General features: G+C 45.8%; 1 long non-coding RNA gene across 2 annotated transcripts in view; it reads right to left on the reverse strand.

Annotated features, from left to right (window-relative positions):
* The window catches only part of LOC138742717 (uncharacterized), a 135,850-nt gene that overhangs the window by 79,238 nt on the left and 44,329 nt on the right, over positions 1-12,283 (reverse strand). For both annotated transcript variants that reach the window (XR_011344371.1, XR_011344372.1), the window contains exon 3: positions 6,025-6,264. This is a non-coding gene — a long non-coding RNA (uncharacterized lncRNA). The remainder of the gene's footprint in view (positions 1-6,024; positions 6,265-12,283) is intronic.

Below are 12,283 nucleotides of genomic sequence, written 5' to 3' on the forward strand. Positions count from 1 at the left end.
ACAGTGGAAGACCAAGCTACCGGACAGACTTAACCTGTAAGACTTTGCTCCCCACGTCACTCTGCTGGACAAAATATAAAAAACAAGGGGTGAATGTACACATTTATCTGGCTCCGGCCTATTCTGTGGCTCCTCCCTCTTGGCCCTGTATAAAGGCTCCAACACCATAACCCCTCCACAGAAAGCCTGGGTCACAACACAGGATGACCTTCAAGTTTATTGTAAATAAAAGCCTATCATTCTGTAACTCCAGTCTTTTGAGTTATTAATAGCACATCAAGGAAGTTCAGAGAAGACATCAGGGTAAGTTTTTATTCCGCAGAGGGTAGGGGTGTCTGGAATCCATTGCTGGGGTTGGTGGTGGGGGACTGGGGATGCACAAGTTCATTGAGGACCCCCTTCGACCCTGCACACAGCATCTTTCAGCTGCTCCCATCGGGCAGTGAGAATGCTGAACGACCCAAGGACCTGCTCACATAGACCATCTGAGACCCTCATATTCATGAAACTATATTTATGTATTTAATTGTACAGATGAAATACTTGACCTGCATATGTATTGTCAGTATGTGTGTTATGTCCGGTTGTGTGTCTGAATGTTTTACACCGAGGACCAGAGAACGCTGTTGCATTGAGTTGTACTTGTACAATCAGATGACAATAAACTTGACGACTTGAAACAATAGCGGCATTTAAGAGATTCTTTGACAGGCACAAGGATGAAAGAACAGTACAGGATTATGAAGTAGGGATGGTCTCTTTTTTTGCTGTATTTAGGTCAGCACAGCATTGTGGGCCAAAGGACTAGTACTGTGTTATAATGTTCTACATAACATCCCTTATTAATCCTTGAATCAGCACATGGTGTTTTATTTCTGGAGTTTGAGGCCACGGTTTTAGGGATGGGTTGTCTCAACTTTCAGTCTGTGTTTGCAGGGAGCACACCCAATCGTCTGCTGATCTTACCAAAGCAAAGGTTCAGTGCTGTGTCTGGACCAGCATCCTCTAGGGCTCTACTCAAAGTTTATGGGCTCCTCTCCCTGTGAAGCTGTGAAGTTTTGGTTTCTTCCGTACTTCTCTCCCATGGACTACATTAAGAAAATACCGACGTTACATGAAGTGGAAAGAAAACAAGGCTTCTACTTAAATGAGCTGTGAACTCCTGGGAGGAATGTAGGGCCCACGTTGAGAATGGCTGGTCTAGACAAATGCCGTCATTTCTTTGCTGTGCGAATGTGCTGAGGTAAAATGTTTGCTGCCAGAACAAAACTAACATATGCAGTCTTAAATTTAAATTTAGCCACACAGCACTGTAACAGGCCCTGTCGGCCCACAGGCCCATGCCACCTGCTACCACCAATTGTCCTATAACCCCCCCCCAGTGCGTTTTTGGGAGGAAAATGGAGCCCCTGGAGGAAATCGGAGCCCCTGGAGGAAATCTACACAGACACAGGATGTACAAACTCCTTATAGAGAGTGCCAGATTCAGGCCCCGGTCCCCATTGCTGGCATTGTTACAGCATTGCACTAACTGCTACACTAACCGCGCCTCCCTGCATCTCCCCAGGCAGCAGCATCAAGCTCCAATTTGAGGATGACAGGAGAACGTTGCTGTGTAATCGATACTTAAACCTGATGTCGTGTTTAATGTTCCTTTACCGTCATGTACACACATATTGTGTTTATTTTTGTTTGACTGTAAAGACACACAAAGAAGGGCCAAAAGTCCACTGGCCCTACCAAGAAGAGAAAGAAAGCAAAAGAGAGTCCCTTCAGAGACATCAGGTGTCCTTGGATCCCGCCACCTCTTCCAATGTTGCCACCCCATAAGCCCTGTAGCCCACTATCCGGTCCAGCGGTGGCCCCAAGCTCCAGGTGTCCGAGACTCCTACTGTTGTCCCACAAGATTCAAGATTCCTTTATTTTCATGAAATAAAACAGGTGTAATTTGCTTTACTTTGCTGTGAGGCAGACAGATTCACCATCGGCAGAAATTGCCTGAAGTGCCTCTTACAGTCAGAGAAAGAGAAGCAAAAGAGACCCCCCCCCTCCCCAGAGTCACCGAGTGTTCTTGGATTCGCTTCCAGCACTCCCACAGCCTCAGCAGCTCGAGGTCAAACCATTGGTAACACGAGCTCCAGATCTGAACCTCTGGCACAATCATGAAGCCTTTTATGGCCTCAGCACCCTCAATACCATCTGGAAACTGTCAATGCCCAAGGCCCTTCAGGAGTCCCTTTTCACCATCGACATCCTCATGCATCCCGGTGTCAATACCTGGCTCCCGGCAGCCTATGACCAGCCCCTCGGTGGTCTCACTGCTGTGGTCTCCTCCCCTGTGGGGTCATCTCCCGGGCTACTCCTTCTGTGCAGGGTGTCTATATTCCTTCAGTCTGTTATGTTGTGCCAGTCTGCTGCTCCCCTGAGCCCCCACCATCTTGGGCACAGACCTCTGTGGGTTCTCCAATACAAACAAAAATGAGTACCAGCCCCTTCTACAGGTGATTTAAATGTCTTTAGCTGGTGGGCATGATGACCAGCTCAGCGGTAGGACCTCATGGAAGCATACTGGATGAAATGTCTCCACACATTGTCCAGAATTCCAGTGGATGGCCATCTCCAATGAAAGAGTCTAACCATTAATCTTAACATTCAATGGCATTACCTACACTGAGACCTAAACCCAGGGGTTTGCCAGTGAACAGAAGCAATTTTCCTTCCTGTATCCTATTCTTCCCAAGTTCCCACCCTCATCCCTCAGATTATAATCACTCTCCTGCACACATGGAGTAACTTACTACGGCCAATAACTGGTCCACCTGTGTGTCTTTGGCATGTGGGAGGAAGGTCCATGCAGTCAAAGGGCAAACATACAAACTCCACTCGGACAGCGACAAAGGTCACGGCAGTGTCTCCACCCTGATAGAAAGTCTTGGAGTTGATCTCTTCAGCTGACTAACCATTCCAAATTGAGGAGAGAGGCATGGATCTCAAATTGCTCCAAAGTCAAGTTTATTGTCATCTGATTGCACAAGTGCAACCCTATGAAACTGCATTCTCCGGAGCAAAAACACGCAGACACACAACCAGGCATAACACACATACAGACAAACAATACACATGTAGGACTAGTATTCTGATATACAAATACAAAGGGAAATAAATATATATGGAAATCTAAATGGCAGTATAAAAGCTTGGGTGTTAAACCCACTGCTTCCAATCACCCCTCCAGAGGAGGTAGATTCTATCTACCCCAGAAACATTCATGGATTTCAGAATTAGAATTTATTGTTATAACAAGTCACGAAATTCATTGTTTTGAGACAGCGTCATAGTCCTATAGACCACCCAACAACAATAAATAAGAGTACGGCATGAAAAGTCAAAGTCAGGCATGTCTTTGGTTCATTGATTATTCAGGAATCCGATGGCGGAGGGGAAGAAGCCGTCTTTGTGCCGCTGAGTGCTCGTCTTTAGGCTCCTGGACCTTCTCCCCGATGGTAGCATCGTGAAGAGGGCATGGCCTGGGTGGTGGTGGGTCTTTGAGGACAGACGCTGCTTTTTTAAGACACCGCCTCATGTCGATGTCCTCGATGGAGTAAAGTTTGGTGCCCGTGATGTCGCAGGCTGGGTTAACAACCCTCTGGAGTTTTTTTTTTTCCTTGTCCTGAATGTTATCACCTCCAGACCGTGATGCATCCAGCCAGAATGCTCTCTGGGGACACAGTGGGATTATCCTTTACTATTCAAGGGAATGCATCCAGTTTAGGCAAGATGGCCTCATGATTTAACACATTGAGCAATATTATTCAGAAGTTTTGCATTGATTTAGAAATTTGTTGGACTCCATCTTTTGCAAAGTAGTCAGTGAAGTACGTTCAAAGTCTCAGTTTCAGGCCATCCGGCATTTGAAAATGTGACAATGGTTTAACCACCTGCTTTTGGAATGATTGGGTTAAACTTATTTTGGAAGGTGCTAACTCTAAGAATAACTCACTTTCCCTTCTTCCAAAGAGAGCCATGGGATATCTTGAAAGGGGCTTTAATATCTCATCCAAGATAGAGCTCTGGAACGAAAGTTAAACAGGACTTTACTGCATACTGGAGGCTCTTTGGCCCACAATGTTGTGCCAACCAATATGAACCAACTCAACAATCTAAATCTTCCCTGCCTCACCTCCATATTTCTCGTATCCATGTGCCTGTCCAAGAAATTTTTTTTTAATGTCCTTAATATACCATTCTCCACCACCAACCCTGGCAATGCATTCCAGGTACCCCCCAGTGCCTCCCTTAAACTATCTTCCCTCATCTTATACAGATGTCCTCTAGTGTTTGCTACTGGGAAAAGGTGCTGGCTGTCTGCCTAATCTATGCCTCTCATAATTTTATAGACGTCTATTAAGATCCCTTTCATTCTTCTTCGGTCCACAGAGAAAAGCCCTAGTTCTGCTAACCTTGCCTCATTTTCCAGGCAACATCATGGTAAATCTCCTCTGCACCCTCTCCATGGCTTCCATGTCCTTCCTGTAATGAGGCAACCCGAAATGAACACAATGTTCCAAGTGTGATTTAACCAGAGTTTTATAGAGCTGCATCTAATGATCCTCTTGACTCTTGAACTCAATCGCCTCACTAATGAAGGCCAGCATCCCAAAATCGTTCTCAACTACGCTATCAACCTGCACAGCAACACTGAGAGATCATTAGATTTAGACCCCAAGGTCCTTCTGTTCTTTCACACTATTAAGAACCTTGCTATTAACCATAATCTCCACCTTCAAGTTCGACCTTCCAAAATGCATCACTTAGCAAGTTGGTCACAGTAACACCAAGAACCCCCAAAATAATCGGCCTTGATCAGCGTTGGCAAGTTGTTGTTTGCAACGTCATCCAATGTAGCAGTGACTTCAATCATAGGCACTTCCTGTGGCCCTAAGATCATGAATGAACATTATACAGATGCATGAAAGCACTAGAGAAACTCAGCAGGTCACACAGCATCCATAAGAACCAATGTTTTGGGCCTGAGACCTTCATCAAGGTTTTATGTCTCTGTATTACTGGGTGGCTTCTTAAATAACTTAGAGAGGCAAGCTTCAAATAACAGAAGAGCTCTCCTTGCTGATGTCTTCCACCATCTCAGGTAACCGTTCACACTCCCACGTATACATACGCCCCACAGTGGTGCATTATAGTTACTACAGTGAGAATGGTGTATTCTTACGCGGTTACAAAATAGTCCACCTTATCCTGACTATATTTCACAAGGTATAACTTGATGAAGGGCTCAGGCCCGTAATGTTGATTGTGTGGCTGCGGTTATAACTCTAGAGAAAACATACGCACTCGAGAGTACAAACAGTACTCCTTTACAGGGACACCAGCTCTGCCTTTTATAGGCCGGCTGAGCCTTGCTACGACATCAGTAAGTGTGGCCTAAGCTCCGCCAATCGCTGATTGGTGGCGTTACGATCCGCTGATTCCTGATTGGTCTGTTTCCTCCATTGCCATGGTGGCCTGTGGAAGGTGGCTGTTTAGGCCCATGGTGCAAGTTTCCCCTTGCAGTAGGTCAGTGGGAGTGTGGCCAGTGTAGTGGTTGAATCACCACACCCCATCTTTCCTTCTATCTCCTTTCCCTAGCTCTGTTTCTCTCTTCACTTTATCCTCTTTCTCCTCTCACAGAACCAAAAACAACACCTTTCCTCTCTCCTGTGTTCTTATCATATCTAATGAACACCATTTGTCTGTTGGTCGGTTCTCCTTCCCTTCCCATACTTCCCTTTTCACCAGAATTTTAATGCAGATGCCTCTTTTTTTAACTCAGACCTTGAGGAAGGGCTCGGGCCCGAAATGTTGGTGATATATCTTTACCTCCTATGGACCCTGCAAGACTGGCTGAGTTCCTCCAGCATTTACTGCTTTTACCAGAATCACAGCATTTGCAGACAATCACGAAGAGTTCCCAGTCACCAGAAATTTAGATGTCGCTTGCGCGCGTGTTCGAGGCCGGCTCATTACCTCCAGCATTTCTGTGCTTTTACCCTGTCTCAGGGTCCCACGCGGAGCTTCACGCGGTTGAACTCCATTCCTCCTTCCTTCATATCTCGGCTTCTCGTTCCTTTCCTTTGGTCTGCAGTGAATTCTCTACCCGAGGTGGATGTGGAGGGTCAGGCACCAAGTATATTCGTGACACGGGACAGTAGATTTTTGGATCCACAGTGCAGAGGCTTTGAGGATTGTTGGGAAACTGGTGGTGAACTGAAAGGTCAGACATAATCTTATTAGATGTCAGAGGAGACAAATAGTTTTAATGGCTTAGGCTTTTATTTAAGAACAGACAATGTAAAAATAAAACACAGAGCAGGCGCTTTGATGAACACAATATGTCGAAATAAACTACACCTCTTCTGCCTGCACATTTCTTATGTCATAGAGATTTTTATTTAAATTAGACCTACAGGACAGTAACAGGCTTATCTGGGCCATGAAACCCATGTGGCCTAAATCCACCAATTAATCTATAACCCCCATACACGTTGGAAGGGTAGGATGAAACCAGAGCGCCCAGCAGGAAAATAAACATCACACGGGTCATGGGGCGAATGTAGCAACTCCTTACAGACCACAGTGGATTCGAACATGGGTCGCTGGCACTGTAAGATGGTACTGTAGCTGGTGTTTACTATTGGAGTTGTTCCTTTCAATGAAGTGCCTGTCCAGCTGCAGTTAGAATTTCAGTGGCTGTGTACGTTGTACAAAGTGTATGTCAATAAACTCATTCTCTGTGGTGAACGGCTGAACTGTATTGATTTCCTGATTACCTGGCTCCGCCCCGTCCTGCGGCCCCTCCCTCTTTTGACCCTGTATAAAGCCTCCGTCACCCTGACCCTTCCTCAGAAAGCCCAGGTCTCGGCACAGGATGAGGTCCTTGTCCATTGTGAATAAAAGCCTGTAGATGGGTGACACGGTCTCAGCCTCTCGCATTATTTACTGTACATCATTCTCATTACTGAACCAAGATCAGTGGGACTCCGAGACAGCAGCTTTGCCAGCTGATAAGTTTTAATTCAATTTAATTTTGGAGATAGAGCACAGTAACAGGCCTGCCTGGGCAATGAGCCTGCATCATACACCCATGCCCTCAAGTTAACCTACCAACCCTGAAGGTCTTTGGAATGTGGGAGGTAACCGGAGCACCCTGAAGAAATCCACGGACGTACAGATAGAACATACAAATTCCTTACAGAAAACACAGATTCAAAGCAGAGTTGCTGGCACTTTAACAACATTGCGATGTTCCTAAACATCTCCCACTCTCTATACTGTTTCATGAGTGTCCCTGTTTCTTCCCAGTTCACTGTCCCAGTTCACTGTCCCAGCTGAAGCTGTGAGATTCCCAATTGATCTCTCTCCCTTTACCCCCTTCTCTCTCTCCCTCTCCCCTTCCATTTCCCCTCCCCTCTTTCCCTTCCCCTCTCTCCCTTCCTCCTCCTCCTTCCACCCATCCCTCCATTCAAGTTACACGCCCTCTCCAAACCCCTTACCATCTTGCTGGTTTCCCCTTGTATAAATTTCCCCACAACCCTTGCCCCCTCCCCCAATCACGATCAAGGCAGTTCCAGCCATGGATAGTGGTTTCAAAGAAAGCACCCCATCTGGGTGCAAACTGTAAACTTTTTTGCAATCAGAGGGGATTACCCAAAAACAGAACTAGTTATTGAAAGGAGAAAAAGTATCTGCTGATCCAAGGAGAAAGAATGATTCTGAAAACTCCAGGTTCCACTATTTTGAATTTAGAATTTTTTCATTTCTGCTCTACAAATAAAAAGCAGAATCACCAGTAATTCTGTGCACTTATACTTTAAAAAGGTGTGTCATAACTTGAAAATCTTCCCCAACAGTTCACAATCATAATGTTAATGACCAGGGGGAAATGATATATGGAGGTGAAATGTGGAAACAGGTGCGGTGATGATGTTGAGAGACAGCTTCCAACTAAATTGAATAATTTATTGTAACTTGTATGGAGATACAAAGGAAAATTTTGCTTTGTGGAGTATCCAGGCTCATCAACCTATGCAGAGTAAAATTGGTCATGCAAGAATAAAACCAAAACAAGACAAAACTGCAAGGGACAGTGTTAAAGAGAAAAGTAGAGTTGAATAGAACAAGGGACCATCTTTTATTAAATAGGAGCTCTGTTCAAGAGTCTGAGGAAATAAATTCTCCTTGAAACTAAAAGTGGACATTTTCAAACTCGTGCATCTTCTGTCTGGCAGAAGGAGGGGCGGGTGGGAAGAAGAGAATGTTATGGGATGGGGTGTGTCCTTGATTCCGTTGGCTGCTTCCCAAGACAGCCAGGCATAAAGATAAGATGGAGAGAAGCATGGATGAGGAGATTTGAGGGGCTGAATGGCCTTCCTGCCTCCACCGCTCCACTAGAATTTGATGTTAATTTAACAAATGTTTGTTGATCATAGACAACCATTCAGATACCGTTCAATCTTTTAGTGTCTGAAGTACAAAATACAAAGCCCAGTAAATTCCTTAGGATTGAGATCAATGTTGGACCTGGCCTGAGCCCTGAATATCAGAATGTATCAGGATAAAAGTTCTTGGTTACAAAGTCCAGATCAATAGATTGTCTGAAAGTGGTCGATGGGAATTTTGTATTCCTGGCAATGATCACTGTGTGTTCTGTAGAATGTAGCATCTCCCCATAATGGCAGCTCTGAAATGATTCACTCAGGTCAGGCGTAGATAGGGTGGATGCCAGCACCTTTTTAATTTAATTTAGCACAGTAACAGGCCCACGAGCCTATGCCCCAATTAACCTACAACCGCTGAACATTTTGAAGGGTGGGAGGAGGCCAGAGCACCCAGAGGAAACCCACGTGGTCACAGGGGAGAATGTGAACCCAGATCACTGGCACTGAGAGTGAGGGGCGAAAAGTTTAGGGGAGAGGTCAGGGGCACGTCTTTTTTTTTTTTTAAATATACACAGAGAGTAGTGGGTGCCTGGAATGCATTGTCAGGGGTGGTAGTGGAGGCTGGTACAGTAGGAACATGGATGCAAAATAAAATAGAGTTACAGGTGTGAGATGGGGAAGGTTTAGATTGTTGAGTAGGTTTTCATAGGTTGACAACATTGTGGGCTGAAGGGCCTGGATTGTACTGTAATGTTCTGGGTTCCCTGGTCTATTAACAATCACAGAAGCATAGTCTATGATTGAAAAATGGGAAACCTGCATTTATGTGGCAACAAATGCTTTGTTTTGTTAAAACCTAGTAAACTGCTGGACATCATTTCACAGAATCTGATTGAAAAACTTACCACAAAGGCCATTCTGCACATTATGTTAATGCTGAATCTCTCAAAGAGCACATCAGCTTGACCCTCACTCCCTGCCCTTTCCTCAACATCCTATAACTCTTTATATTCAAGGCAAAATATGTCACCAACAATAACCTTGCACTCAATGTCACCAAAACTAAGGAGCTGATTTCAGGAAAGGAAAACCAAGGGTAAACAATCCAGTGATCATTATGGAACCAGAGATGGGAGACTGAGCAAATTTAAGTTCTTGGGAGTCACTATCTTGGAGGATCTTTCCTGGACCCAGTCCACCAATAGCATCATGAAGAAACCACGTCAGCACCTCTACTTGCACAGGAGTTTGCGGAGGTTTGGTATGTCACCAGAAACCCTGGCAAATTTCAATAAAGATGTGGTGGAAAGTGCACTGCCCGGTCTTTTATAGGGACACCAATACCCCAGAAGGAAGAGGATAGAGCCCAGACCATCACAGGCAAAACCCTCCACGCAATAGAGAACATCTACGGGGAATGCTGCCGTCGAAGGGCAGCAGCAATCCACACCACCCAGCACACACTTTGCTCTCGCTGTTGCCATCAGGAAAGAGGTGTAGGTGTGTGGTGGTCCACCACCGGCCTACTGCAGGGGGCAACATCTGTACCTGCAAGAGTGTAAGGGGACAGGACAACACCTGACTGGCTGTCAATCAGTCGGCCTGAATGGATCAAGCCCCACCCAGTCGGGTGTCAATCACCCTCCGGGATATAAGCCTGCGCCGGCCTCCCGAGGCCTCACTCAGAGTTGCTGGAGCCACAGCCAGCCTGGCTCTGTGGAAGTCTTTGTGGATTAAAGCCCGTTGTACAGTCTTTACCTTGTGTGTGTCTGATTCTGTCTAACAGCTCACCACAAGGTGCCACAAGCCTCACCCCCACCAGGTTCAGGAACAGCTGCTCCCCCTCCACCATCAGACTCCTCAACAACAAACTCAATCAGGGCCTCATTTAAGGACTCGTACTTGCGCACTTTATTGAATTTTTAAATACTTCTCTGTATTGTACAGTCAGTTTGTTTATATTCATTATTAAATTCATTATAGTTTTTTTTATTTGATTATGCTGTGTAGAGTTTGTTTTTGCATTACCAATTAGTGGTAATTCTGTCACACCCACGAGAAAAAGTATCTCAGGGTTGTATGTGATGTCATGTATGGACTCTGACAATATATCGGATTGTTTCGTTGGATGAGTGGATTGCCTAACGAAGAAATATTTCAAAGGTGGGCTGCTGTAAAATGCAAGACTCTGAAGGGTTTTCACAAGGTGGATGTTGAAGGGTGATCTTTCCCTTCAGGTTTAAGCAGAATATGTAGATGCTAGAGTGTGGAGAAACTCAGCAAGTCACGCCATGCCCATAGGGCTATCAAAAAAATCAGACGAGACTGCCCCGAATGAGAAGGTGGGGAGAGGGAGGAGAAGAAAGGGGAAACTTGCAGGTGGGACGAGGAAGGAGCTGAGAGGTGATGGGGCAGAGAAAGAGGCTCTCAGATAGGAGAAGGAAGGAAAAGGACCCCTCTCCTCCTATTATGATGCAGTGGTTTTCTCAAACCATGGCTTGTTTGAATTTAGAAAATAAATTAAAAGTGCCCCATTTGATTCTTCTATTAAATTTGAAGAAACTTGGGCCCCATTCATACAAATATTTTTGTATGGTACAAGTTCTCATTTTTTACTTTTGGAGTTGTCTTTTCCCTGATACAGTCAAATTTCTCTTGTGCGTGATGACGAGGCTTGTTGTGTTTGATGAATGCTGTTCCAAGGCTTTTCAGTGTTTTTTGTTCTTCATACATATCCGTACCTCTGTGGATTGTCACCTTCTCATGGTGGAGAAGCTTGTGTGGTCTTGTGATCCCGAGGGTGTTGCCATCTGGAGCGATGCTCCTGGTAGGGCCACCCAGGGCAGTAAGGTTGAGGGCGCGATCCCTGACAGAGCAATCCAACCAAGATCTCAATGGTAGAACAAGTGGACGGTTACTTCGAACTCAACGGCTGTGAAGGTGGACAAAGGCTGCAACAAACTCATCAGCTCCAATCATCTTGGTTTTCATACCATTGGAATCACAGGTAGTCCCCGACTTACAACCGTGATGGGGACCAAAGGATTGGTTGTAACTCGTGTCGGTCGTAAGTTGGGGAACCGCAATCTCAGGCTGTTGATGGGGAATGGGGACTACTGTATACAGTACTTTTAGTACAAAATATGCACTTGTACAGAAAACTGAGGTCCTCCATCAGCCAGCTCCCCACCATGACTACCAGCCCCCCCACATCTCCATCGGGCACACAAAACTCAAAACGGTCAACCAGTTTACCTATCTCGGCTGCACCATTTCATCAGATGCAAGGATCGACAATGAGATAGACAACAGACTCGCCAAGGCAAATAGCGCCTTTGGAAGACTACACAAAAGAGTCTGGAAAAACAACCAACTGAAAAACCTCACAAAGATAAGCGTATACAGAGCCGTTGTCATACCCACACTCCTGTTCGGCTCCGAATCATGGGTCCTCTACCAGCACCACCTACGGCTCCTAGAACGCTTCCACCAGCGTTGTCTCCGCTCCATCCTCAACATCCATTGGAGCGCTTACACCCCTAACGTCGAAGTACTCGAGATGGCAGAGGTCGACAGCATCGAGTCCACGCTGCTGAAGATCCAGCTGCGCTGGATGGGTCACGTCTCCAGAATGGAGGACCATCGCCTTCCTAAGATCGTATTATATGGCGAGCTCTCCACTGGCCACCGTGACAGAGGTGCACCAAAGAAAAGGTACAAGGACTGCCTAAAGAAATCTCTTGGTGCCTGCCACATTGACCACCGCCAGTGGGCTGATAACGCCTCAAACCGTGCATCTTGGCGCCTCACAGTTTGGCGGGCAGCAACCTCCTTTGAAGAAGACCGCA

The sequence above is a fragment of the Narcine bancroftii genome, chromosome 9, assembly GCF_036971445.1.
Source record: "Narcine bancroftii isolate sNarBan1 chromosome 9, sNarBan1.hap1, whole genome shotgun sequence".
Taxonomy (NCBI): domain Eukaryota; kingdom Metazoa; phylum Chordata; class Chondrichthyes; order Torpediniformes; family Narcinidae; genus Narcine; species Narcine bancroftii.